The sequence below is a fragment of the Pseudophryne corroboree genome, chromosome 1 (assembly GCF_028390025.1).
Source record: "Pseudophryne corroboree isolate aPseCor3 chromosome 1, aPseCor3.hap2, whole genome shotgun sequence".
Classification (NCBI taxonomy): Eukaryota; Metazoa; Chordata; class Amphibia; order Anura; family Myobatrachidae; genus Pseudophryne; species Pseudophryne corroboree.
This window is the reverse complement of record NC_086444.1, coordinates 413126483-413143938: the sequence shown is the minus strand read 5'-3', so window position 1 is coordinate 413143938 and position 17456 is coordinate 413126483. Positions and strand designations below refer to the sequence as shown.

At 39.4% G+C, this 17456-nt stretch overlaps 1 long non-coding RNA gene across 1 annotated transcript; it reads left to right on the top strand.

Annotated features, from left to right (window-relative positions):
- The first annotated feature begins 8690 nt into the window (after positions 1-8690).
- Positions 8691-12868, top strand: LOC134893137 (uncharacterized). The gene is made up of 3 exons (XR_010171649.1): positions 8691-8920; positions 12103-12122; positions 12304-12868. It is a non-coding gene; the product is annotated as an uncharacterized LOC134893137 (long non-coding RNA).
- Positions 12869-17456: the final 4588 nt, after the last annotated feature.

Genomic DNA, 17456 nt, shown 5'->3' with positions numbered 1-17456 from the left:
TAAACCTGCATGTGTTCCTCTCTCCTTTCCCTCATTAGATATATCGCCTGTCAATACACTTCACTTTGCAGCAAGGTAATTGGGCAAACTCTTCAATGAAAAACAAACTCAGTTAAACCTCAGATCTGCACAACAGTAGAACAAAGCAACTCCTCCCTCCTGTATTACTAAAGGGTCTCTAAATGGATGTCTTCTAAGGATTAAATTTGTCTAAGAAATCATAATTAAGGCTTGGACGCAGAACACGAAGAGAGAATCTTCTCCCTCTCCTCTCATCCCTCGCATCTTCTCTCCTCTTCAGCCTTCTTTCCCCTCGCTTTCTCTATCTCCCTCTCTCTCTTGCCCCCTTAGCCTCTCTCTCTCTCATCCCCTCATTGTACTCCCTGTCTCTCCCTTTCCCCCATTTCTTTCTCCTTAACCAGTCAGAACATCGACTCCTTTCTGTGCCCTGCATCTCACTTGTGTTTCTGAACATTCCATGTTAAGGTCCCCCTCTTTTCCCCTCCTTCCCTGACCTATGACCCTGTTATTTCATGGCCATTGTAACTGTATTTATTTACTCCAAGCTCTTTCTTTACATGGAACTACTTTCAAGTACATCTAATTGGCTCCCCAATTTTAGTAGCAAATGCAGGAAAATAGCACTCAAAGCTCTCCACCCCCCTGCACAGCCCAGTAATCCTGTTTTACCCCCAACCCACTACCAAGTATATCCCTTAATACAGAGCTAAAACATCTTCACTCAAATAATTACCAGTTTGTCAAAAGCTCTGCCATATTGCAAATTACATCTGAGATTTTTTCTTCTTATAAGCACCCACATATCTTCAACACAATGGTTCAAACTAACTAGCGCTTTCTCTTTTAATTTCTTCCTGATCATGCTCATTATGTTATAAAAGAACAAACACTTCCTCATAATAAGGGAAAGCAATATTATCTTTAATTGTATCATATAACGTACATGTTTCTTGTTTTTCACTATTTTTGCTTTTTCTTCTTTTAATATTGTTGTTCCTTTCATTTACAGATAAATACCTTTTTTAGCAGCAAAATATATAAAAGTATTTTCATCAAGGAAAACAGGTTTATTAATTTTTTTTCAGAGCTTTATAAAGTGATCAAATATTTGTAATACATTTAATATGCTATGTTTATTATTTTTTCTCTGAAAAAAATGTAAATGTTCATCAGTGTTAGGAAGTTGACTAATATAATATTTAATCTTTTGACTAGAACATTTGTTTTGTTTTGGCAATCCAATCCAAAATGTTCTTGATATTAGCAGTTTAATCTGTGAAAATCGCTTGCCTTCTGTAAATTAAAATATGCATTCAAAGTAAAAAAAATTCCTTAAAATAATTAGATTTTGGCAGAAGATTTTCCAACGCAATGATCTATTTAGAAATGTGCCTCTGGTTGCAGTCACGGAGATGAGTTCTTCTTTTGCATTTGCTACACTGGAAAACCATTTCATTTTGCAGAAGCCTAATAATTGTTATTGGTGAGATCAATGGAGGCCCGGACATAAGAAAGCACATTATCCAAAGTGAAGCAATTTTCTAAAATTACTGAAACCAATAAAAATCTAATTATTGCATTGGCAGTATAAATGATGCTGTACTTTGTAATAACATCTGTGGAGATAATTCAATGTTCTGCAAAATGCTTGCAATAGAAGCACAAAAAAAATATTATATATGTTCCTGCTACTAGACCATTCGGTAAAGCATTCTGCAACTGGAATTTTTCAGTTGCTCATCTATTGTAAATGAGATATGCTTTACGGATATAGTATAAACTGTAATTTTAATAATGATTCTAAGCTTATTAACCCATGTGATAGATAAAAGGTATAGGGTTTTAACTTCACTTCTACATATTATTTAATATGTCCGGTGCATTACAGAACTACATTTCTACTAACAATGCAAGAAATAGATAGATAGATAGATAGATAGATAGATAGATAGATAGATAGATAGATAGATTTTGTAGACATTGTATGTATATGTACATGTTTATGGAGAGAAAGTAATAATATTGTTTATTTAGTGGTTGCATAAAATACAATTTTATACATTCTATAAAAAATACACTGATTTAATGGCGATTGTTATTTATTTACTTCCAAATTATATATATATACACAGTGTGTCCTGGAAATAGTGCACTGGTTATGGAGACATTATTAATTTCAGGGCAGAAGGAATTAATAAACAAGCATCATGAGAATTGCATAATTGACCAATTATAAAATACAACTTAGAAAAGTGTTATGCTTGCTACTGCTACTAAGCATGCAAGGGTTAAAGATGATTATCATACAGTAAGAATACAGTTTATTACCCTCAGACCCCTCATTTCATGCTGTCCATTATATTACATTGCTTATTTATTGGCTTAGAACACTACTCTAGGCTGACAATTTTACCATTCTTCCACATGAGCCCTTACTCAATCCTATAGAGATTACAGAAATAGAAGTACTGTCTCACTTTGTATCAGCCCTTAGCTATTTTATGGGAGCAGTTTTAATAATATACTAATATAAAAGCCTGTCTCTAGTCATGAAATTCCTTGGTGCATATTATAAACTTTCAATTATTTTTTGTTTTTTTGTTTTAAAAAGCAGGAAGATAATGTTTAATTAAAAATAAAGTTCTGTTGCATAGACTTATATACACAAACTGAAGTTCTATTTGCTACTAACTAAAACATGTGATCATTAAAGCTTATATTTTATTATTGGGAAATAATTTTATTTGCTCACAGAACTATGTTAGAGAGTAACTTCATTTTTGACTCAGCCTAATTACGGTTCCTTTGCTTTTTTTGAAATCTATTGCTATGGTCTAATTTAGGCGTACTTGAGATACAGCACTAAAATAATTTTTTCAACTTTACCATGAGGAGAAATGTGTATATTGCATCTCTTCCCATATAAATGAGTGCTGCCCTTATTAAGCCCCAAAATGCCAGCTCATTTGCTCTTTGTTTTTATTAGTAATTCTCATTTCAAGTACTGCTGTCTCCCAGGAACCTTGTCCTGGTCTGCTGAGAGTTCTATTAATGTCCTTCCGTCCATAATGCTGTTCAAACTCAATCATATCGCAAATTGACTAGAGGAAAAAAAAAATAAGACAGGATTGCTTGCTTAGCTGTACAGAACACTATTAACCCTTTCAAAGTCAAGGGACATGAACTACAGTAGTAATCATTGCAGGACAGATCGCCCAACAACCAAATGGTTAAAAGGAACTAAGATGTCATGTAAAAAAAAAAAAAGATTTATATAGATCATTGAGTTCCAGGTTCCTGCTCCAAATACAATTTAGAATTTCAGAAGATACAAAAGTTTGCTAATGACAGAGCAGGTGTTTTCATATATACATCTGTTTAGACCTAGCATAAAAAGGTGGAGGACAGGTCACAGCATTAGATTTGGAAATAAGTTATCTACAGTACTCTCAAGTGAAATGTTCCTGCTACCAATAAAAAAAATAGATTTTTGTTGAAGAACATGATTTGAGTGTACACGTAAATGAATCATGTTCTGCGCAGTAATTGACAGATGGGTTATCAGTACTGTTTCCATATAGCCAACTCCTTAACATCTTCATCTAAAAAGCCAGGTAAGTAGACTCTCCACAGCAATGGATGAACGAATCAAGATGCACTCTGTATAAACTCATAGTTGACGTAAATATGCAGAATGTGATTGCCGCCCAGTGTTCATGCTTAGTCTACAGTGCAGAATGCAGTGGGTATGGCATGGATTGAACGTAGGTAGGCAATATGATTTTGCACAGTTTCGTGTGAACAGTGCCGGCGTTTTCATAACTTAACATGTTTTGTTTTATACTTTTACACCATGTCTAGAAATCTGATTGGAACTTATAGGCGTGTCGGGCACATCCCAAATGGCTTTGTTTTGTCACTATTTTCTTATCAACTCATAACAAGATTTTTTTTTTTTTTTTTTTAATTCCCCATTTTAATCCTGTTACTACTTTACACCTGCCAGACAGGCGACATCACATATTGTACATATAAATAAATACATTGTAAAAATAAAAGTTTATTATTTTTTACTTAAGTGTGTAATTATTCTGTCTATTTATTTTACTATTTCACTTTCATAAATGTTTGCATTATAATTGTAAATTTGTGCTAATATATATTTCACTTCTTGCTAATTTTAATTTAGGAGTTATTCTAGCCGCTAACAATGTGTATATCTATTAGCTGTGAGTGGGGGCGCAGCACCCAATTCACAGTCATCACTTTTATCAGGTGAGTTGTACAGGTGTAGAGAATTGCAAGTTCAGTGTGTGTGTGTGTGTGTGTGTGTGTGTGTGTGTGTGTGTATAAGTACGTACGTACGTACGTACGTACGTACGTACGTACGTACGAACGAACGTACGTACAGTATATATCTGTACGTGTACATATAAGTTCATTTCTTCATGATTATTGGTACTGACCCTCCCTGTTGCAAGAGAGAGAGAGAGAGAGAGAGAGAGAGAGAGAGAGAGAGAGAGATGTATTTAGGTTTTAATAAAACTTTATAAAATGTTATATATCTGCACACAACTAAAATATTTGTTGTTTGTGATTCTTAGTTTATTTTCATTACTGTCTTTATGGACATTTGGAAATGGGTTGTAGTTTTCTTGTATAGTATATTCTGCCCACTTTAATTACTTTCTACATATACAACACTTGGCTACACTGGGTACAGATACATGATCATTCTCATTGTACTGCCTGCACTTCCATATATATTATTTTATTTAAATTATATATTTTAAACATGAGTGTAATAGCAGCATATGTGTTTTCTAGTGAAATTGCCAAAGTCATTCCTAAATTAATAAAGTTGATGTTTTACATAGCTAACCTTTAAATAAACCCCTTCACATCATTGGTATACTACATTATAACACAGATGTAACAATGAAAAAAAACAAGCACATAATAAGACAAAATGCTACAATAAATACCAAACATCCAGATCATGGGTAGAAAAACATGAACTGTCATGTACATGTAGTAGCATAAAATAATACAAAACTGTGATTCTAATCCAGGTTAATTATAAAGTTTATAGATAATCATAAAGTTTAGAGTCATAATTTAGACCTGGTTGGTCATACAGCTTAAAACTCTAATTTAAATGAAATTGCTCAACTCTATGTCCACTTACTCAATAGTAAAATGAATATGAACCTATTTAGCCATAAATGTTACAAGTTTAATTAAGCACCTGGTTTATCATAGAGGTTAAAATCATAATTGAAATTAAACAATTAACCTCTCACAGAAATGACACAATGAACTGTGGACACACACATAACACAGATAAATACATCAGCCTGTACAAAACTACTACAGTGCAAATACAAATTGGTTATAAATGCTTTATAAACCAGGGATTAACTTTATTTGTACAATAAAAGCTGCATTTTTTCCCCTTGGGTTCTGAAAGCATCAATATTAAAATATCTGTGTTGTAGGACTTTTTCTTCTAGAAAGTAGTTACTAACTGTAGGCAACATAAAGCAGAGAGCAATTGCTTGTTTGTATTCCATAATTCTGTTATCTTCTCCCAGTAACCCCTTCAGTCTCAGAAAACAAGCAAGCCCCTCTTTCTTACATATGCCAAAATTAAATTGGCATATAATTAAACTGGCAAATTCTGAGAATTTGGTTGTGGGTTATACCCATCCTAAAGTGGAGTGTGGCATCCTTTGTTTATGATTTTGGCACAGCTAGCCTGTTTCCACAAGGCTTTACCAAGGTCTGAGGAATGACATTCATCCCATCTGTATCAATTTAGGTGGAACAATCCATATATGAGGGCTCCTTACTCTAATTTGGTGCAGCAAAGCATGGGTGTTTGGAGGGAGGTAAGTGGTAGACTTTTGTAAAGTGCTGGGCATGCTGTCGATTGTGTAGCCATATGCTCATTGTGATGTAACCCTACCACCATTACAAGCACTCAATGGTTGGTAAGTATGTTGTGATAGTGTTATTATAGCTCTATCAAGCCCATTTTACTTTAATGTGCAAATGTTCTTGTGTAATTACAGAATTCTTTACATTACTGGACAAGCCATAGGTGTCCATTCCACAAACTTTGGAAAAGTTTGAGCTTACAGGTTCCTAGTCCTGTCCCATCCACATCACACAGCAGAATGAATTGAATGTCATTGTCTCAGCTCTATTCATAGCTTAGAAATTCAGCAAAATGATACTGTACAAATATACATTCTCTACCATTCTCTACCTCTACCTACATGCCATTCTCTACCTCTTGGCATTCTTAAGAATGGCAAAGCAAAAGTGAAATTTGAAGACTGCATCATCCAGAATTTCACACCTCAAGATATCCACTCCAACCCAGTAATGCAAACTGTCATTAGAGATACAATAAGACTCTCCCTCCAAGTATAGTAATATATACTTCAAAACAGTCAACATTTCAAATATGGAACAACATATGCTCTGTCCCCAATTCATCCATGCCAGGGATAGATGTCACAAGGCCATGCTCATATCCCAGTTGTCAACATCCAATTGGGTCCCAAAAATCTGGGACTGTCACAAAAATATGGAATTATTGTATCTTATGTTTTTCAGCTAACACTAAGAATACCATCCAAAGCATATGGGTATGTTCAGCAAACTCCTTACCCCCAAGCGCACTCTGGAGGGTCATGTCCAGTTAGTTAAATTGTATGTGTAAATTGCATTAAAAATAATTATGCAATTAGCGTGCCAAGATAAGTTAGCATATTCACAAGATGCGGGCAGCTTTTCATGGGTAGCACGGTCATCATTTAATAACTTGCACCAGGGTCAAACACATGAAAGTTTTCTGTCTCCTGACACGCGCATGAATATATTATTAAAACATTTATGTACTGCTTATACTGTAGGCTTACTGAGCTGTGAGTGATATTGTGCTCATCACTGTGATAATACTCTCACTAAAATAAGGAATATGGATATCAAGGCACAAGGCCATAGGCTGAGTGCTCCTACACAGGACACGGATGTCTTGTATGGACCGTAATCTTTACAGTCTATCAGTGTCTTACTCCTATAATACAAGTTTTCTTAGAAAACACTATAATGACATCAGAATATATGGCATCAAAAATAAAAGCCTAATTTATTTATTTATTTATTATTATTATTATTATTACTTGTGTATAATAGTTTTATAATACTTAAAGTATTACTACACGCTAAGGGGCATATTTCTTAATTATCGGGTCTTGGACCAGATAATTATAATTTCTCACTGAAGCTTATTGGCTTGTAGCTGGTAGGAGCCCACCCCTGCAGTGTCTTAGAAGTGAAGTGATCAATAATGCGATCATTTCACTTCTATTTCGGGAACTTGCTGCAACACTACGTACACATGCGTGAGTGGTAAATCTTTTGTAATGTAGCCCATAGGCTACAACGGCTAACAAAAACAGCCCACCAACCTATGAGAGCTGCTATTGTGGTCGAAAATGGGGGATATTTGCTGCAGTCCCCTGTATATACACGTTAGGTTGATTCTTAATATTTGTCACAAATAGTAATTTCTAAATAGACCATAGACCCCAAGATAACAAGCAACTTATTGTTCTGTGGATTTAATTTTTTTTACATTCTAGAATTTTTGTTTGAGGAACTCTAAATATTTACTGCTATGCAATAACATGCTGATGACACTGCTTATCATGCACTCCTATATAGGCATCGCTTTTCATCAATGTTCTCAGCAATTAGGTGTTTCTTTGGGATATTTTATCAATAATCTCTTCCTGGGACAGCATCCAATAACTTCTTGTCCCTGCAAAGAGTTTCAGTATAGTCTCAGTGATACCTAGTACTATACTTCAAGGGCTTACATGCTGCAAGTAGGCTGAGGATCCTAACCTTATAGGCTACAGCAGAGCCGGATTAAGGGGGGGTAACAGGGGTTAAGTACCCCCGGGCCCCTGTGTCTAAGGGGGCCCCCCATCCTCGGATGCTCTCTCCCTGCAGCGCAGCACCATAGAAGCTGAGAACACTGCAGGCATTAGGACCCAGAGGAAGCACTACAAAGCTTCCTTCAGCACTTCAGAACGGGACGGGACGGACGCTGCATCAAGATAATCCGACCCTGCGACCCTGCTTTCCCGGAAGATCATCCACGTTCCACAGGCTTGCCTTCAGTGCTTTCATTATCATCTATCTCTCTATATCTCTCTCTGTATCTATCTATCTATCTATCTATCTATCTATCTATCTATCTATCTATCTATCTATCTATCTAATTTTGTCTGCCTATCTGTGTATCTACATAAATAGCTATAGATATGTGTGTGTACTGTATGTGTATCTATATCTAAGATAGATAGATAGATAGGAGTCCAGGTAGCCGATACAATCCCTCAGAAAAATCGTTGTAGCGCCACTCGGATTTTCCACATGTAAATAACAGACGTCAGCCCATATTGTACAGCTACATTTCAGGTTTATTACACGCAGTGGCGTCATGAGGTGGGTGCGGGGGGTGCGGCCCGCACCCGGGTGTTACCCTTCTATAGGGTGACACCAAAACGAGCCGCACACTCACATGCAATTGCACCCCCATCCCCTGACATGAAAATGCCTGGTCCACGGCTGCGTCCACACCCCCTCCTCCCAGGCCCCGCCTCCTAAAGCCCGACACTCTCACCTGTCAGTGAGATCAGCAGGCAGCAGCCACAGACCCGTGCAGGCAGTGCACTGGCCAGCCCTCCCCTCTCCTCCAGCGTCCACTCTCTCCTCACTCCGGGTCCTGACTGAGCCTGACACACACAAGCTCCGCCCCCAGACTGTAACTACACGAGCATGTAGTTGCTGCTGATCTGATGTTGCTGCATGATGTCAGGTAACTTCTATAGTGGCTTCTCCATGTCCATGATGAGCAGAATCCATTTCTGATGTGTGTATGTGTCTGTATGGGGGTGAATGTGGGATGTATAAATTGTTGGATTACTGAGTGCTGTGGGGGGGGGGGGTAATTTGGGCTGTGTGAGCATACTATGGGTGCAGTTCAAGTGTAGTATGGGTGCTGTGTGACATAGTATGGGTGCTGTGTGAGCGTAGTATGGGTGCAGTTTGAGTGTAGTATGGGTGCAGTTCGAGTGTAGTATGGGTGCTGTGTGACATAGTATGGGTGCTGTGTGAGCGTAGTATGGGTGCTGCTGTGTGAGTGTAGTATGGGTGCTGTGTGACATAGTATGGGTGCAGTTTGAGTGTAGTATGGGTGCTGTGTGACGTAGTATGGGTGCTGCTGTGTGAGCGTAGTATGGGTGCTGTGTGTGAGCGTAGTATGGGTGCTGTGTGTGAGCGTAGTATGGGTGCTGCTGTGTGAGCGTAGTATGGGTGCTGCTGTGTGAGTGTAGTATGGGTGCTGTGTGACATAGTATGAGTGCTGTGTGAGCGTAGTATGGGTGCAGTTTGAGTGTAGTATGGGTGCTGTGTGACGTAGTATGGGTGCTGTGTGTGAGCGTAGTATGGGTGCTGTGTGTGAGCGTAGTATGGGTGCTGCTGTGTGAGCGTAGTATGGGTGCTGCTGTGTGAGTGTAGTATGGGTGCTGTGTGACGTAGTATGGGTGCTGCTGTGTGAGCGTAGTATGGGTGCAATTTGAGTGTAGTATGGGTGCTGCTGTGTGAGCGTAGTGTGGATGCTGTGTGAGCATAGTATGGGTGCTGCTGTGTGAGTGTAGTATGAGTGCTGCTGTGTGAGCGTAGTATGGGTGCTGCTGTGTGAGTGTAGTATGGGTGCTGTGTGACGTAGTATGGGTGCTGCTTTGTGAGCGTAGTATGGGTGCAGTTTGAGTGTAGTATGGGTGCTGCTGTGTGAGCGTAGTATGGGTGCTGCTGTGTGAGTGTAGTATGAGTGCTGCTGTGTGAGCGTAGTGTGTATGCTGTTTGAGCGAAGTATGGGTGCTGCTGTGTGAGTGTAGTATGAGTGCTGCTGTGTGAGTGTAGTATGGATGCAGTTTGAGTGTAGTATGGGTGCTGTGTTACGTAGTATGGGTGCTGCTGTGTGAGCGTAGGATGCTGTGTGAGCGAAGTATGGGTGCTGCTGTGTGAGGGGAGCGTTATGTCAGCTGATAGGGTGGGTGGATCAATGTGCTAATGGGTGTTGCAGTGATCGTGCACAGCAAAAAAAATTGTGGGTCCCAGGGACTCCTCACTTTAAAAAATTGGGGTCCTACTCAACATTTCTGTGTCCTATCACATATTATGGGATGTGAGGGCAGGCAGTACTGGGGGTTTTAAGGGGGTAAGGGTAGATAGAAGTTTGGGCAGTACTAGGGGAATGGAGGCGGGTAGGGATAGGAAATACTTGGACAGGGGGGATAAGCAGGCAATAGGATCTCTGACATTGCACTGGGTATATACTGGGTGTATATTATACACACACACACACACACACACACACACACACACACACACACACACACACACACACACATATATATATATATATATATATATATATAATATGTAGCATATGGTTCAACACTCCATTAAACAGAAAAACTGTGTCTGGTGCCCTCACAAACTATATATTCATAGCATATTCAAAACAGTGCGGCACTTCTGGCTATAGGGGGTAATTCCAAGTTGATCGCAGCAGGATTTTTGTTAGTAAACCCATCACCACGCCCCCCCCCCCCCCCCCCCCCCCTTCACCAGAATTCTGTGTGGTGTGATAGGGGAGGAGGTCCATGGGGGGTGACACCATGAGTTACCACACCGGGTGACACCAACGCTAGTGACGCCTCTGATTACACGTCATTAGGAAACAAGTTTGCCGCTACAAGGACATATATATATATATATATATATATATATATTTATATACAGTATATATATATATATATATATATATATTGATGGTCTCATTACTTTTATTACTATTAGTAATGTGGACAGATACTTGGATTGCATGTCTTGAAAAAGGTCTGTGTTCAGCTCTGAATATTGACAGCCTCATACTGCGATCAGGGGCTGGACATAATGACGCCCGAGTACGACAGCCATGAGGGATGCCTGCTGAACTCAATGTTTTTTTTAAAGGGGCAATCACTTACAAGACAAAACCGTGCCTCGTAAGTGATTGCCCCTTTGAAAAAAGTCAGAGCTTGGCCGGCATCCCGCATGGCCGATGAACTCGGGCGTCATTACATCCAGACCCAGATATCGAATATTGTGATTATTGCTGATTTGGTAATAAATATTTAAGTACATTGATTTCAAAGACTGGCGAGTGCTCCTGTAATCACGCTGCTGTGATATATTTAAGTAGGATCTGCACTGCTGCCTCATGAAGGTGCGGGGGTAGGGGGGCTGCGCTGACAATTGGGGAAGGGCCCCCCATTTGTCAAGTGACCCGGGCCCCCCAAAGGCTTAATCCGGCCCTGGGCTACAGTGGCTAATTGGTTACCTGTTCCAAAAAGCTATGCTTTTCCGATGCTTGGTAAATTGGTCAATTTTGCAATCACCATAGAAATCTATGGGGTCTACTTTGTAAATTAAAATATACTGTAGGTATACTGATCTTTGATATCTGCAGTGGTACCTTGATGTTAACTGGCCTCACTGCTAAATAATGCGGCAATTCTTTGACTGTAAACAATACATTAATAAATAGGCCCTTAAACTTTTTCCAGGGATACAGATAGTGATTCAGGGGGAGATGTACTAAGCAATAATAAAATTTGAGAAGTGAGCCAGTGGAGAAGTTGCCCATGGCAACCAATCAGCATTGATGTAACATTTATAATTTGCATACTATAAAAGTATATAGAGCAACTTTATCACTGCTTAGTACATGTCCCCCATAGTCATTATCAGTACTAGAAGGACAGCGTCTTACAGACTTTGTTTAATTATATATAAAGTTATCTTTACTACTAATGTTGTTTTCAATTTTAGGATTTTTTTTTCTCACATCAAAATTCTGCTATCACTCTGTCAATCACACCATAAATGTATGATAAACAAATAAATATGCTTTTATTTCAAACTTTAGATCAATTTTCTTTTCATTTGCAGCTGCGCTGAAAAAGATAAACGTAAGCTTTCCATCCCATCTGTCACATGAAAAAGGTGAAAGCTAACCTGTAATTTAGCTGTCTGTCAATGTCTGCTTTCAAAAATACTATATTTGCAATAATTGAAGGTTTCTTGCTAGAAAAACCAACATGGGGTGTTAAGGAAGCAATCAATTTGCCTCACCTCTCTTTTGTGTCCTAGGCAAGTATCAAGTGAGAGAGGCGTGTTCACATTCTGAACGGGGAAATAACTGCTGTGATGAAAGATAATGTACAGGTTGGTTCGAACCTGCTCTGCGAGTGTGAGAAATACGGAAAACGCTTATGTGATTTCCAGCTTTTAACCACAGTGTATGGAATTATTGCTATTTATCACCCAGGAAGGAAAACTCTACTGTAAAGTCTATGTTTTGTGTTGATTAATTGTTCACAGTGTCAAGAAAGCTGCTATTGACAAGCAGTCTGATAAAAGGATAATGAGGGGATTTTTACTCGTGCATGGAATGTGCTAGTGCCATGAATTCACAGAAAGCCTGTTCACTTAAACTGACAAGGTGTATATGGGAATTAAGTTATAATTTGTAAATTAAATATTAATGTTAAACCTAAAATAGCAAAATATTTACATATATGTATAAACAACGCACGACATGGCTTTAAAATGATTGATAAATTACAACCTATATCTTGTACTGGGATACGATCAGGATGCCAGCAGTCAGGATTCTGACAGCCAAGGTTTTGGCACTAAGGGGGGGAGACTTAAAGTTGTGTTGCGGTAGTAAGGGAGGGTTAGGGGGTAGGGGAGAGGGTCGAACAGTCTTACCTCCCCCCTGTTGGGATTTACGGTATTGGGATGCTGGCGTCGGTATTCTGACCGCCGGCATACTTTCAGCTGGGATATCATGAATCCCTTGTACCAACTATGCAACTCTGAAAACAATATTTATTCCTAGCCTAGCCTTATCTGTAGTATGCATTTATAACTATTGTTTATTCATGTGGTAACTTATTAAAAGAAAGACACCCCAAAAAAAAAAAGAGATGGACACAAATAGCATCGCTGCTATGTCTTTGAGTGCAGCAGCTTTACTAAAATATGTTAATGTTGCAGGAGGTGTCTGAAGATAAAATACTCCTCCTGCTAGCATTGTAGATCTGAATGCTGCATTCGAAGAATGGGTGACGGAACTCCTCAGCCAGGGCCAAGAAATCGCAGAAGACGCAGACCCTGGACTCAGCACTCCCAGAAAACGAGGGTGACACACACCCCATTGTTTGGAACACTGCCCAGTGCAGCTTCCTCACAGCGGCTTAGGGGGCACATATGCAGTCCACCAACCATCAGAGTTGTGCGCAAATACTGAATAAAGCCCACAGATTGCTAAACACAGGTGAGGAACTACCGTGGGTGCAGGGGATGCTGTCACTACAGTCCCCAAAGTGAGGGTGGCATGGCATCGCTGGGTCATCTCCTCATCCATGGCCCCTGCCACCCCCTTCCCTCACCAGGCACCAACAGAACTACCACGACTCTGTTGCCTGCTCTGAAAAAGGTGCTGAGACCTGTTCTAAGCAATGCATTTGCAGTGGTCACACATGGTGGACCACCCATGCTCCGAAAAGGCTGTCTCTCTGATCTTTTAAAAACCTGGTACCTGGGAGGATATTGCGACTGGGCCCCTACCTAAATTTTGCTATAGGGTTCGCGAGTCACTGTTTTGTTATTTTCCACCCCAATATAAAAAGGAATTTCTTACTAGTACCACAAATAAGCACTTATTCCTAATTACACCTTTTACAGTCAACAACAATTTAACTAGAATAAGCTGATGTTTATTATTTTACTAATATAATGTATTTATTCATTTATTTAATGCTAATACTTTGCACAGATCTGTCTGTACACTGTTGGAGTACATATGTCACTATAAATGTCTCATACCTGCTAGGTTTTCAACTCATTTTCAAGCAAATTTTGGGGTTATTTACTATTTTAAATTAGGCTGTGGTGTTATAATGAGTTATGTATTAGTGGTTTGTTTGTTGGTTGAGCTAATTGATGCTACATACGTATCTACGTCATTTTAATTTTTCTGTGGTGGTGTAGAATTTCATAGATTACCATAGTAAAAAAAATTCAGCAGTCAATGGGTTAAAACAAAAGCTAGCCACCTTGCACTTGGCAGAACAAAGGTGCTGTTGTGTTTCTAAACATGACTTAGTCCTTGTCCAGAGAAAGACCTCTGAGAGATGAGAGCTGGCTAAAAGATTTTCCCTGGACCCTCAATCATCACAGCAGACTTTTCTTCACCCAGCGATCTGCAGTGTCTCTGTGACTTAATGGATTCAATGACATCTAAGTGTGTGTTAAGACAGAAGGTGAGTACCACTGGCTCCACTCTCTTGAGTGGGATGACGGAGGGAGCTCTCATTTCAACAAGCAGTGGGAAGTGGCAACAGGTCCTTGCATGGTGGGAATGTGTGACCTCTTGTGTTGCAGCATATAGGAAACAGAGAACATGGAAGCCAGATTCCTGTGGTGTCTGGACATTGTCTCTCAAGTGTTTTACTGTATAGGTGGAGATAACACGTTAAGGAGTAAGGAGATCTAACCTTCCAGTGATAATTTATATCTGATTGTATTGTATTGTCTATTTCTAAGTGACATAATATGCCTTGTTTCAAAATATATCCAATTTCATGCATTTAAACATACAAAACAACTGTTGTGGAAATTACTTTTAATGTGCTAAGCAATTTAAATGTGAGTTATCACAGCTATGGCCTTTGTGTCTTTAGTAATGGTCACAATGTCTGCATGGTGTTTATTTATTGCTGCTCAAGTCATGATAAAAATCAATTGGACTGAATTTTATTTACAGTACACAGAGCAAAATCTGGCACCCGACTAGTGGACAATGCATTTTGCAGTATAGGAATATTCCATTGTTCTAAGTCACTTAGCTGTACACTTTAAAAAAAAACTATTATGCAGTCTACATAGTATGGTGGCATATCCAATTTGAAAATAATAATGCACAGTCGTACATGGAAAATGGAAATCATAGGAGCCAAGGCAGAAAATATATTTTGGGCTTATACCTTCGAATAGCTATTCAATGTGCTTCTTGTGATCCTTGATGGAGTTACATGTGCTGGGTATTGTCCTTTTGCTACTGGATAAACAATTGCTTATGAAATACACCTCCCTCATGTAATATTAGCTGGAAAATGGTGGAATGCCAACCAGTTGTATACAATGTGTGTCAGAAGTGGGCAACCAGGGGTGAAGCTAGACTTTGTCATCTGTAACAGATCTCAGCTGTCGCCTGCCCCGCTCCCTCCTTCTAGATAGTAGTCACCATTAGCTTGCAGCTATCTTGAATACAGAAATCAACATTGTAAAGACTAAAAAAAATTGTAGTGTGAGGGCAAAATCCATTATATTAAGGTGTTTGAGCCTGCTGCATTTATTCTGTGGTTTTGGAGTGTCTTCACTTTTAAAAGTAGCATGCAGGCTGCACTGTCTGAAAATTCAAAGTTAAGTATTGCTGCTTGTACTACACTACCTCACCCATCACAGTGCATTGCAATCACCGCTATACAATACAGAAATCATCACAGTGGTTGCAATATAATGCAGAGAACATCACAGTGACCGCCATATAATACAGAGAACTTCGATGATGGATCTCCACCTCCCCTTCCCATCTCTGCAGTTAGTTTTCACCAATCCAAAGCACTGGACTCTTTTTTTTTTTTTTTATATATATATAATCTTACTGGCCTTTGACATTTGTGCGCTCTTTTTCTGAGGTGCCTTGTTATGCCCAATACTGATGTTTACGCAGATGATCAATATATTTTACATCAGAGTCACACTGTGCATGCGCAGCGATTGATTAGCAATGGTGGATGTAGTGAGGTGTTATTTATGAAGTGACTGACAGGTAGTGAGCGTCTGCGGGAAATAATGGGGGATGGCTACTAAAACGCAGGCATATTTCAGAGGCCTGTCAGAGCCTGCAAATGTGTTCCCAGTTGTAGTTACTCCGGCGGATTACTTGCGGCGGACATTCTGAGCAACGATAGGATTGCTCAGAGGTCCAGTGGTGTGATGGATGGTACATCATTGCAGATCAGCGACACCATTAGCAGATCAGCGACACCATTAGCGGGCATCTCTAAATAATATCCCTGCTGCAATGTCATTAGCATATTTTTGCAGATCTGCTGCATCAGGCTCAGAGTGAGCAGCACTGGCACCCACCTTCTGTATACATTTTTATTAATGTTGTGCCATTTACTCTCCGCCCTCCTATTTTATATTGATCTTATGACTTTATACCATTGTCCCTCCATTCACTCCCTAGGGAGTAAATTTACTAAGATGGGAGTTTTTTTTAGATTTGGTAATGTTGCCATCAGATTCTACTTAACATTCATCTAGCTGCTTCTAGAAGATAATAGAAAGAATCTGATTGGTTGCTATGGGTAACATCACCAGTTCTAAAATAAAATCCCACCTTAGTAAATTTACCCCTATGTTTTTCTTTTAGTGATGATTTGGAGACTACACTATATATACGGAATGGTGATGGTATAAGAAAAGAATAGGACTAATCTAAACTATTGTTTTCAATGGTTTTCCGTTTCATTTTCCTCCTTGTAACTTCCTTTTCTTTTCACAGTTACGTTTATATTTTTTATTAAATACATTTATTGAATTGTACTTGTGTAATTAGGAGTGCTTGATTCTGCATTCAATTATTTTTCTATATCAAAGTTTATCCCTTTTGAACAGCGAGTGTAATCCCGACAGAGCAGCCCAGGGAGCTGAATGAAACTACTGAGCTCGTAACGCAAAACAATTCTGAGCCCCATAGCAAGCAAAGCAGTTATAGAAGAGGAGGAGAAGGGCTGGGCACATCATCCACTGCGCCAGGTAGCGTACCACCCTACATTTATACATGGAATTAATGGCTGGAACAGCGGGCAGATGCATCTTGCTCCCCACGGTAGATGGCAGAGCAACAAGTCTGAGGGTCTCACCAGGGATCTTTGCAGCTGGCCAGTTCAACAATCCTATATCCTACACAGCTCCAGGAGACAGGTTGCTGCTCTGGCTCCTATCCTGGCACCCACCTCTAGTTATGCCCCTGAGGGCAACCTATGAATGCTGCCCCGCAGCTTCCAGGCTCTTGCTAGTAGTAAATGTATGAAAGATCACCATTAACAGCATGCCTCTGCAGCATCCTGTTCCTAAAAGGATGAAGGGGATATGCGATTGAGTGCAGTGTGGGAATGCATGAGGGTGGAATTAGAGATGAGCGGGTTCGGTTTCTTTGAATC